The following is a 12136-nucleotide window of genomic DNA, read 5'->3' on the forward strand; positions in this document are numbered from 1 at the left end:
GGACAAAACAGCTATCCGGTTCCTGACTTAATTATTAACTAAACTATGGACTAAACCGCAATCCAGTTATTGACTAAACTATGGACTAAACCGCAGTCCAGTTATTGACAAAATTATGGACTAAACCGCAGTCCAGTTATTGACTAAACTATGGACTAAAACGCAGTCCAGTTATTGACTAAAATATGGACCTAACCGCAGTTCAGTTATTGACTTAACTATGGACTACATCGCAGTCCAGTTATTGACTAAACTATGGACTAAACCCGGCCAGTCCAGTTACTGATTAAAATATGGACTAAACTGAAGTCTGCTTACTGACTAAATAGTAAATGGACTGAACTGCGCAGTCCAATTACTTGATTTATCGAACGTAAATCAGGATTTTCTATGAAGTGCATTGGTCTGGAGGCCTAGACAGTTTTAACTATTTATGTTGTAACTTATCTCTATTGACTGGATACAGCATTCAAATGAATAACATGAGGAATATATCACAATTTCGACGATATTTGAAACCGAAACCAGGAACCAGGAAATGAGGTTACTTCCTCAAGTTAATTCTCATCCATCAGAGCCTCTACTCACTATTCAATTCAATTCAAAATTTATTCACCATTAGATTTGTTACCAAATTCAATCGAGTTTAAGGGTGGTGACAGAATTGCATCATTCGTCAAAATGAAAAATTTATAATCGAACAATTGAAATTTGAAATAGAATAAAAGACTAGAAACATAAAATGATATTTTCAAAATTAAATCAGTGTGAGACATAAATTGAGTTTCCCGAAATTAAAGAGGATTGAATGAAATTGACATTAGACGATATTAGATTTTTTAATTGATGATATTCGAAATAATTGAGATTGAGACAATTTGAGATTTAGGATATCCAATAATGCGGAGATTTGAGATGAAATAATTGTGAATTTTAGATCAAATAATTTCAGATGTTGGAAATCAAATAATTTGAGATTTTCGTCAAAAATAATCGAGAATTTGAGGTATTCAAGATGATCTAATTAAGATTGATGAAGTAGAGTTTGTACTTACTCAAATCAAAAAACGCGCCGAGGGTTTCAGGGTCGAGCGTCAGCACCTCGGCGCGAACCAGCTTCAACAGTCCCGAAAAAAGGTCATATTTTGTAGACATATTCAAAGTTGAAGTTGAAGTTTTAATTGTTGAAGTTGTAATTGTTGTAGTTGTCGTTGTACTGCTGCTGTTGCTTTTATAACTGTTGCTTTTTTAACTGCTGCTGTTGATGCTGCTGCTGCTACTGCAATGTAAAAACAATCTTATAAAAATCAAGAAAATCGAAAATTATTGACTCTAAGAAATAGCTAAATCGAGTTTCTATTAAGTAATAATAATAATTAACGTTAAATTATTGGGTATCATAATTTTCTAAATATTAAATATAGAAGCCACCAGAATTAAGTTGAACGACGCTTCGAATGAAAGGTTTCTATGGATTCGAGTCATGGTTGAATAGACTGAGCTGTCTGTGTATTACACCTAGGCATGTCAACTAGCCGCTTTAGCGCGTCGATTTGAACACCATATAAACTGATTCCGAAAATTTCATAAATAAATTGTATAGTTTCCTCAATAAAATCACAATAACGTCTTCATTATTACGAGAGCGAAATTGCAAATCAAATGTTGTAATTTACTTCTAAATGTTAAAAACACCATTTGGACAATTTAGAGCAAAAGGAACGTCAAAATGGAAATGTCATAATTAAACACCTATATAATATAACCCGAACTTTCGGAACTATTGAAATTGTCTTACATAAAGCCGTATGCGAAACTTAAGGTCTATATGTAAAAAATTTACAAGTAAGATTGATAAATAGATTTGATCGAAAGAATTAAATAAAATGGATGACGTTTTGCTTACCTGAAAATGGCCGAACTGGAAAGAGGGATCAGCTGACCTGAGTTTTTATACCAACAGTGTGACGTCACTGATCCTGGCCAATGAGAAGTACCAATATTACCGCCAAGTTTAGAAAATCATTTTCTGGTGGGATTCGAACCTGATCAACGCCACAAAAAATTCCATTTGGTTCGAATACACGCAAATTCAATTAATATTCCACTGATGTGTCCTCAGTTTACCCCAGTTATCTGTTTAACTTAATCTGTTTGACAAACTGTTTAAGATGCATTCTGAAAATCGATTTTAAGCAAACTGAACACATACGAAATCACATACGAGACAAACTTACACACACCGATATATGGTCTAGTGGTTAGAAATCTCGCCTGGAACACCGGAGACCACAGTTTCGAGTCCTGTCGGCTCGCTTTTTTATTTCACAGGACTTGGTAATTTGCCCCAAGTCTGTTTCTTTTTTTTCGATGTTTCAGATTGTGATGAGGGGTGGCCTACTCGGTGATATTGATTTGAAGATGAAATATGTACGGAGATGTTTCAGATGACGGATGTAATTTCAGAGGGTATAATTTGAAACGTCAATAACAGTAGCCCAATAGTACGATAACCACACTCAAACTTGGTGAACGGATAGTGACGATGATCTCTAGGGTGAGATCGAAACTTCGTGTATTTTATATATTTTAAATTGTTCGAATAAATAAATTCTTGATTTTAAAATTCTTTTAATCTGTAGATAGTGGGTTTTTATCTCATTAACAGTAGCCCAAATTTGTGATCGGTAGTGTGAGTGAGTGAACCCTGTGATGGCTCTCACTCTTAATTACGAATCTATTCAATTCTTATTCAGTTCATACAGTCGGTTTCTTACTGTTGGGAGCTGCCCCTTTGCGTATCTGAGCGGTAAATTTGGAACTAACTGATAGTTCAAATTTCCTACTGCGGCGCGCGAGTAATGAGTTAGTTCATTCACAGTCAACCTGTACATCCTCTCAGCATCAGGACCACTCTGAATCAGCGTCAATTACGGGTTCGAACCCGGGACACCCCTGTACATCCTCCGTTTAGCATTATAGGACCACACTCTGAATCAGTATCAGTAATTACTGGGTTTGAACCAACATACTAGCAGAATGTGACTGGACTTGGAATGGAAGAGAAGTAATAGTCTAGGCTCAGCAACCAGTCAAGGGATAGTACAGTCGTTCTGCGATTGTACTCGTTTTCACCGAAGTCTGATAACGACTGATACCAGAGTTTACGCACGTGGTTATGTTATTATTTATATATGACGTCATTGACAAATTCTTCTTGGCACGACAACCGTGTGTATGCGCATGTGCGACGCATTTGACTATTAGCGATTGACGAATAGCAAATGACGAATAGCGAATGACGAATGATGATGTCCCTGCAGGTATTCGGTCCGATTCCGTGTTTTAATGCATATTCAACATGGCGTCGTTTATGATGGGTGAAGATTACGATTCACCGACTGCCGATTGGGATCCGCTGGGAAATGATTTTTACAGGTTTAACCGCATTATTCAGAAATTTCTATATTTATTGTGTATACGTCATAGATCTGTGCGTGAGACGTATCAATTCATGACGCCTGTCAGATCAGCAGACAAGTCATCGACACCTTTTAAATTGTTTTTTTTTTTTAGTTTGACAGCTAGCTCTTATTAGGGCCTTAAGGTCCTACTAAGTTTAGTTACTTCTCTTCCATTCCAAGTTCCAGTCACATTCTGCCAGCCCATCCATTAACTGGATTTCACCCAGTCATATCATGACACGAGACGATAGGGCCGGAGATGCACCATCCTCGCTTGCTAATCATTGCGGTCAGACAATTAAACCCTGGCAAGCAAGTATTGAGCTGCGTAATAAGACCCTTTAAAAATTCAGTACTACTGTATGTAGGGGTAGCAGGTAGCGTCAGAGTAGCGCCCGCAGAGGGGGTTTCTAATCTGGGGGGTTAACTGTTGTTTTCTTATTCCGACGCCTAGGTCTGACCGCAGGGGCCTGACAAAATAAATTTTCGATCCCATTATCCTAGGTGCTATTTTATTTATCTAGAATAGCGCTGTCAATGTTCGCCTGTTGAAAGGCTACGAGGGTTTTTTTATGATGATGCAATTTTTGTAGGAAATTCGAACTGTACAATTTTGGGACGGCCTGGACGCAAGAGGTCAATTTAGATCGTTATAAAATCACAGCCGCCAATTATGGAGGACCGATCGGTAAGATTGAATTCTCGTCTTCCCGCACGCCGGGGGGGGAGGCTGCCGTCGATCTCGTATTGACATTGTTATGTATCGATATTTTCAGCTGTACTGCGAGATACTGCCAGATTCTCGACAGTTCCCAGTAATACGAAACCGGTCATCCTCATCTATACGTCGTCCGGGCAACTGATCGCTCAAAAACGGGTAACGCTAAAAAAAAATTTGAGAAATTGGCTGTGAGAAAAATGTTTAGGTTTTAGGTTTTAGGTCTTTATACTCACAGATTCCACTGAATTAAATGGTTTAAAATAAGTACCGATTTAGGGGCAGTCGACATGAATTGGGATATGAAAGTGATGCAGACACTCCTTGAAATATGAAATTTTCTCCTTGAAAACTCCTTGAATTCTGGAATGACTGATGTGTAGGGACCCTGATTATTTTTTTTCGGTTGTAGTGGACTAGTGGTACTATTCTCGAGCTCGGCTGGTCCACTTCGGAGGAATAGTTGTGTTGCCAGGACAACGGAAGCGTTTTAATACACAACATGTACGGAGTTTACCAACGCACTTTCTCTATGGGTCAGGTACGATAAAGACGATATCATATAGGGTATGATATAATATTGAGGTAGGCCCTATATGATGCAATGGTGGATCTGGGAAAGTTGGAAGGCATTGTCGCGTTAAGAGCAGCCATTTCAATGTATTCTTCAAGCGGGGACCCTCCCTCGGTGTTGATATATTTTTGAAGAAATACACCCTAAAAGCATCCTCGCTTGCCAGGGGTCCGGTATCACTCCCGAACTCGCTTCCACCAGCCCCCTGGCCTCACGAAGCGTGATTTCATTACTGGCGCTGTTGCGCGTGACGTCATATATCGATTTGCGAAATACTTCCTTGTTCGGTAAAACGTTCGCTGATTGGACAATTTAACGGGAAAACCAACAGAAGTCTACTGTCGGTTTGTTACAAGCGCTGTGATTGGTACGACCGGATTCTGGTCGGCTAGTAACGACTCCCAACGACTCGTGAGGTCAAGGGGTTCGGGGAACAGCTTAAGCGTAGTGGGTTCGAATCCCTTGACGGGTGAAGACGCCCTAAAAGATGCCGATTCAGATAGAATGAGTGTAAAATTTGCAGGTTTTGATGATGAAAAGGGCAACTTCAATAGGAAAACAGGGGTCGCGACCCTGACAGATATTATATATAAACAGGGGTCGGGACTCTGAGAGATATGATATATGATAAATTGTATGATATATAATATGATATATGTTATCATATATGATAGGATATGATATGATAAATGATACGATATATGATATGATATATATGGTATAAGATATGATGATGCGATGTTTGATGATATGATACGTAGTGCTGTTTTTAGCGACCGTTCAGGTAATTGTGTTTGTTGTTTGTTTGCAGGCAGCGATGGATATGAAAGTGATCGATTGTAAGTTTTTCAACAGCTACAACGGAACGGGACTCGCCGTCATCACCGCTAATTATCGAATATTCGTCGTGAACAACATCGATGATCCGAGAATTCGCAAAATGGCCGACATTCCCGGTAGGTTTCTTCATCGGTTTTAATTCTCTACGTCGGCAGTTGAGTTCACCATATAAACAGGGTGGTGCCACTACCTGGAAATCAAAGAAAGGTCGGGGAAATTTCTTAGAGGACTTCAAAAAAGTCAGGGAATAGTGGGAAGAACTTTGGAAAAAAGCTAAGTCAGGGAAATTTGTTGAGATTGGTAGATCGCGTGTGAAATCAAACAGTTTCCGCCTATATCTTACGTGTTTGACTGTGTTACTTGATTGGATTCTTGGCAGATCAAGTCAAACCATGTACATGTCAAGGAATAGTCGGGGGAAGTCAAGTCAAATAGAACTGGCCACCCTACATATTACTGGCACTATTTGAGGGATGATATTTTGGACTGTATTATGGATTGTTGCGTTGTAGGTTTAGATCGTGCGCCGAGCAGTTGGACTATTATAAATCACGATCGTCAGGCTCGAGTGCTCGTGGCTAAAGACGCGCTGCTTTATTCCCTGGATCACGGCGGACAACATCAGGACCTCGTACGTAAATACATCGAATTATCAATTCCTGAAGAATTTCCATTTAGATTCTGAAACCGCTCGCATAGTTGTGAGTTCAGATTTGATTAACTGAAAATGAACTGATTTCAACTTTGTGTAGTCAAATTTAACCCAAGGTTGTTCAGATCAGGGTATTCTGGATTTATTTTAACCTGTAGAGAATTCTGAATGTTTTCTTGCTGGTGACGACTGACACAAGGAATATCTTATAATTTACTTAGGGAATTTGAATTTTTGGTGTCATGTTTTTCTTGCTGGTGATGAGTGGCACAAGGAATATCTTATAATGAGAGAATATCTGAGAATTTAATCAGGGAATTTTTGGTCAAGGATCAGGAAAATATCGGGGAATTTTAGATCTGTAAGAACCCTGTTAACCGAGACTGCGGAACTGGGTCCGGGATATTCTCTGCTGGCAGTCAAACATTTACTATATTATAACACTTGTATTTTCAGTGTCCACACTTACAGAATCAGCCGAATGCGTTCGTAGAAATGGCGACGTCTTTCAATAATCGATTTCTAGCGTTGTATACGGATACCGGTACGTTGTGGATCGGTCGTTGCGATTTACAGACGGTCTCGTGCGAATTCGACACCGGACGCACGACTAAACCTAAACAGCTTTCATGGTTAGTATCACGTACTACCTTGTACCTTGGAGCGGGTTTTATGTAGACTGTTAACGACTAAACCCCGTGTTTAACTCATTTTCAATTGAGTTAACCCGGGGTTAAGGTTGATACCAGTCTATTAAACCAACCTGTGGCCCGTTGCTCAAAAGTTAACTAACTTTTGAGCAACCGGCCCCTGGACTGGCAGCTTATCCCTGTGACCAGTTGAGAGACTATGTTTACATTTCACCCGATTAACGATCAGTGAAATACTTTCATGAAAAAGTCATTAAACCATCGATGAAACTCGCTATAATAGTTGATTCAACGTTTCGACTTTATCCTAAGTAGTCATTTGCATGGATACTTCAGGAGTTCTAGTTCTAGTTCTAGGAGATATTTGTACAGTCCAGAACAGATGAATAAGATGTGATACAAACTAGGGATGATACACAGCATGAAAACAACAGTTATAAACTAAACAAATTTAAAGCTGAGCATACGAGGGGGGCCCTTATTCATTTAATTCTTAATTTTTAGCCTGGGAAAAAAACTATCTTTCCCAAAACTGTTCAACGAGCAATTTTACAAATCTTGAACCTGAGTGTAGTTACCGTTGTAGGTAGAATTCTAGCGTATGTACGTGTAATTCAGGTGCGGAGGTGGCGCTGTTGTAGCTGTTTGGGACGACGGAATAATGATGGTCGTCGGTCATAAAAAAGATAAAATTGAATATTTCTACGAAGGCACGATTCACTTGGTTCCGGAACTCGACGGTATTCGAGTTATCAGTGTCTACACGAGTTCATACAAAGAGTTCCCAGTAAGTAGCGGTTCAGCATATTACAGGTTGTAGCCTGTAACCTGCAACTTTTCAGCTCGGGATGTTGTGCCCCATCAGTATTGTAGTGCTAAATGAGGACGACCAGTTTCAGAAAGTTAGCTGATAAAAAGTCTAATGTCTGGTGTTTGTATTTCATTTTCAATTAAGAAGTCCTGAACACATGTGAAGTGTAGACGATCAGTTTTTGAAAGTGTGCTGATCTAATGTCTGATATTTGTATAGTTCATTTTGGTTCTCGAGCTTCCGTGAGACCCTTATTCTCATACTGTCTGGTTTTGAGCTATTAGCTTCGTAAACAGCAGGCGATCGTGATGAAACTTGAATACGATGTTAGTACGGGGATCTTGTTGTGCAGTGCAAAGAACGGGCCCAGTGCACCGCCTAGCGGTGGAAGTAGGCACTAAAAACTCTGTGTTTCAGTGACATGAACCATAAGCGATGAACACACGTGAATTGATAGTTATCGATCGTACGTTGTTGCAGGTGCTAGCACTGAACACATGTCAACCGTGGAAAATCAGCTCTTGAATCTGCGCTGATAAAATGTCTAATGTCTGGTGTTTGTAGTTCATTTTCAATTATAGTCTCTTGTGAAATAGTTCTGAACACATGTGAAGTGCGGACGATCAGTTTGATAATTGATGTTATCGTTGCTGCAGGTGCTAGCGAGGACGTGTTTAAGATCGGATCGATGTGCCCCGGCGCGATGTTGTACGAAGCGTCGAAGCAGTTCCAGCGTAAAAGTCAACACGCCGATGATTACATCCGTATGATCAAAGACCGTTTAGACGTCGCCGTAGACGAGTGTATCGAGGCAGCCGGACAGGAATTCAATACGTCTAGACAGAAAAGTCTCCTGAAGGTAACGTGGACCGACTTCTAAAGTTTAATTCGTTGATTTTACTTAAATTCTGAATAAAAAAATACGGCGGGTGGCACCGCTGACCTGGAAAACTCAGGGAATCCTGAAAAATCTAGATAAAATCGGGGAAAGCTCAGGAAATTTGACAAATTTTTCTAAAATACCTGGAAAACTTGGGGAAGTCGGATAATGCTATCGACCGTGTGCTTCTTTATCAATACGTGATTCAATGAAAAATGAATGAATTGTAAATATTTTAAACCTAGAAATTTCTCTGATTTACTCAGAGGAAATTTTGTGTAATCACATGGAAAAATCAGGAAAAACTCAGGGGATTTGTAAATTGGCAGTAAGTGGCGCCACCCTGTATTGAAATTTCTCGTTAGAATTTACCATACCGGTAGGTCGAAGAAAAGGGCAGTTTAATGATGTCATTCGGGAATTTATTGTTGGTCGCCATGGTTTTCGGAATGATTAATTTCGATGTGGTTTATTTTCAGGCGGCGTCGTTCGGTAAATGTTTTTTGACCGATATGCGACCGGAATCGTTCGTGAACATGTGTCAGACGTTGCGCGTATTAAACGCGATCCGAGATTACACTATCGGAATTCCGCTGACGTTCAATCAGTATCTTTTATACGTGAACAACCCTCCTCCCTGTTCCGTGGGTGACACAAAGAACTACAGCAGCCTCAGCTTACCTCGGATCTCTCCGGTTCATGAATTCCACGGCAGACGGAGCAGGGATGGGTCGTTAATACTCTGAATTGGAGTGTGGAAATGTGTATTATATTGTCAGGCAGGGCAATCAACTCCAGGGTAAACAGAGTCTGGGGGCAGGAGATAATCAGAGGTAGTCAAACTCCAGGGTAAACAGAGTCTGGGGCACGTGATAGAGGTAATCGACTCCTGGGTTAAACAGAGTCCACTGTTTTGTGCTTTTGTTCCTTAACGCCGGTTTCGTAAAGATTTCAACAGTTAACGATGCGAGTTCTGATCGACAGATTAATCTATAGACGTCAGTATTATCTGGCGATTAAAATATGTCAATATCAGAAAATCCCCGAACGGGAAGGTGCTAGTCGTATTCTGGCTCATTGGGCCTGTTTTAAGGTAAAGTAACAAGTGAAATACGATCTACCAGTAAATAGAATGCCTGACCAATAAGAGTCTTGTTTAAATTCACATGGTCCCTGTGACTTCTCAATTCCGTAAAGACTCATTCTAAAGGCAAAATGCTTTTGAAGGTGCTTGAAACTCCTTTAATTTGAGCAAAATGCCTGAAACTCCTTTAAAAATCCTTCTTCAATTTTGAGAAATAGGCAATTAGAGATTGTTTTCTAGTTTTTAGTTGTACATGAACTTTGCCTAAATCGGTAGAGTTGGGATTTGTTTTTGTTGTTGGGATTATTTACTAAGGGAGATTCTTTTGTTGTAGTGAATATTGAAATCATATTTAAAGAATATTGAAATGATTTTCAAGAGATCTCAGATTGGGGTTGAATAACGAATTGAGTATTGATTTTCTAGGTGCAGCAGACGGACGTCCCTGATGAACAGATCGCTCAGGCGATCGCGAATAAATTAGGACACTCCGGGCGTGTCGTACTGCGAGATCGCGAATAAAGCCATCGACTTCCACCGCAAAGATTTAGCCATCAGGGTAAAGACATAGACAGAATAACCTCGTGGAACCACAGACTGATTCTTGTCTAATATTTGTTCGAACGTTTAGCTTTTAGATTTCGAGCCGAAAGCCGCCGAACAGGTTCCGTTATTGATGCGATTGGATCGATATAAACTGGCGATGTTGAAAGGCATTGAAAGCGGTGATAGTGACTTGGGTAAGTTTCAAAGCCAGCAGAAACCAAGTTCCGCGGTTCCCAGTTCTAAAGTTCAGCATCCAGTTCCGCAGCTGTGGAACTGTGAAACAGGGTTCTGAACTGTAACAACATTTATTGTAAATTCTCATTTCCTTAGTTTTCTGTGTATTTCAGTTTACACTGTACTGCTGCATCTGAAGGATAGTTTACCTCTATCGGAGTTTTTAATGTCAATCAGAGATCACCCGGTCGCGTACGGGTTATACCAGCAGGTAACTCACCAACCAATCACATTTAACAGTCTGGTAATCTCTGGTTATACGGGTTGCACAGTTCCGGTTCAGATTCATTCTTAAATTGAATATGAACGTGTTTCAATTCTTGAGTCAAACTTCAACAACGCGACTTACTCTCAGCGGCGGGCCAAAATTTCACTCGCAAAACAGTGGAATTGTGTCGCGAGTTAGTTTTGAATAATACCCTTAAAACTTTCAGTACTGTTGGCAACAAAATCCGAAGATGTTACAAGATTTATATTACCAGGAAGATAATTACTTGGAAGAGGCGGCATGTAGAATAATAGAGAGTTACAGTGAAGAGGTAAGACATGGGGTCGCAGCGGGGATAGCAGTAAAACATACACAGCTATCAGCCTGCCATCTGTACACACCAACCTCAGTCGTTCGACAGACGTTCACCATTTTCCCAAAACATGCTCGTCCAGGCGTCGCCCCAACCCGTGGTAGTACCCCAAGGGTTTCAGTTGCTCAAAAGTTGGTTAAAGGTAACCGGCGGATAGATACCATAGTAACAATGAACTGATTACTGTCACTTTGTCATCTATCCACTGGTGAACTCTAAGCAACTTGAGCAACTGCATGCCCTGGAGACAGTCGCTTGAAAGTTGGTTAAAGATGAGCAGTCGACAGATATCATAGTAACAATGAACTTTTAATTGTCACTATGTCAACTATCACTGGTTAACTCTTTTCTATCTTTGAATATGAATTAGGGTGTCATGTCTAAACCATCAAGTTTAGACAAGACGTTCACCACATGTGTTCGTCTAGACTTCGCCATTCAAAAGGCGATTGTCTGAGGGGGTGGGTACGCGCAGCTGATTGACAGCTGCAATAGACGGTTCTTTCTCACAGGGTCGGGTACAGGAATAAATCTTTCCATTCAAGGGGTCGGGGTAAATCTATCACTGAATCGGTTTCTATGATTTGTAGAGATTGGATGCGAGAATTTCGTGTTTGAATTCGGCGAACGAATCGTTTACGAAAGCTAGAGACGATTTCGCGGCTAAAGTAAGTTCAAAACTCAAGATAGATTACCGTAATTTCTCCGAGGTTTTGACTTTATGGTCGAATAGATTACCGTAATTTCTCCGAGGTGTTGATTTTATGGTCAAATGATTGAGTCTAGTCAGTACCCGGTTCCTAGTCATATTTATCCAATTTTCAAAATGTTTTTGATCCTAATGACAATAACAGCGGCTTCAAAACGAAATCTTTTATTCGTCAGACAATAAACAGTAAAATTCACACATGAATCAATCATAGTCATTAAAAGGGAGCCTTTTCTCAGAAACATCGTCTTACTGCGTCCGAAAATGAGGCGATAAATTCTCTTTGGCAGTCGATCAAAACAACCCGGTAATTCACAGATAATATAAATTACAACAACAGCCGAAACCATCTTCAATATACCCGCATCTCTACTCCGAGCAACGCCACCTATT

At 40.1% G+C, this 12136-nt stretch overlaps 1 pseudogene; it reads left to right on the plus strand.

The window, feature by feature from the left end:
• The first annotated feature begins 3303 nt into the window (after positions 1-3303).
• Positions 3304-12136, plus strand: part of LOC141911706 (vacuolar protein sorting-associated protein 16 homolog) — a 30130-nt pseudogene continuing 21297 nt past the window's right edge.

This window comes from Tubulanus polymorphus, chromosome 10 (genome assembly GCF_964204645.1).
Source record: "Tubulanus polymorphus chromosome 10, tnTubPoly1.2, whole genome shotgun sequence".
NCBI lineage: Eukaryota > Metazoa > Nemertea > Palaeonemertea > Tubulaniformes > Tubulanidae > Tubulanus > Tubulanus polymorphus.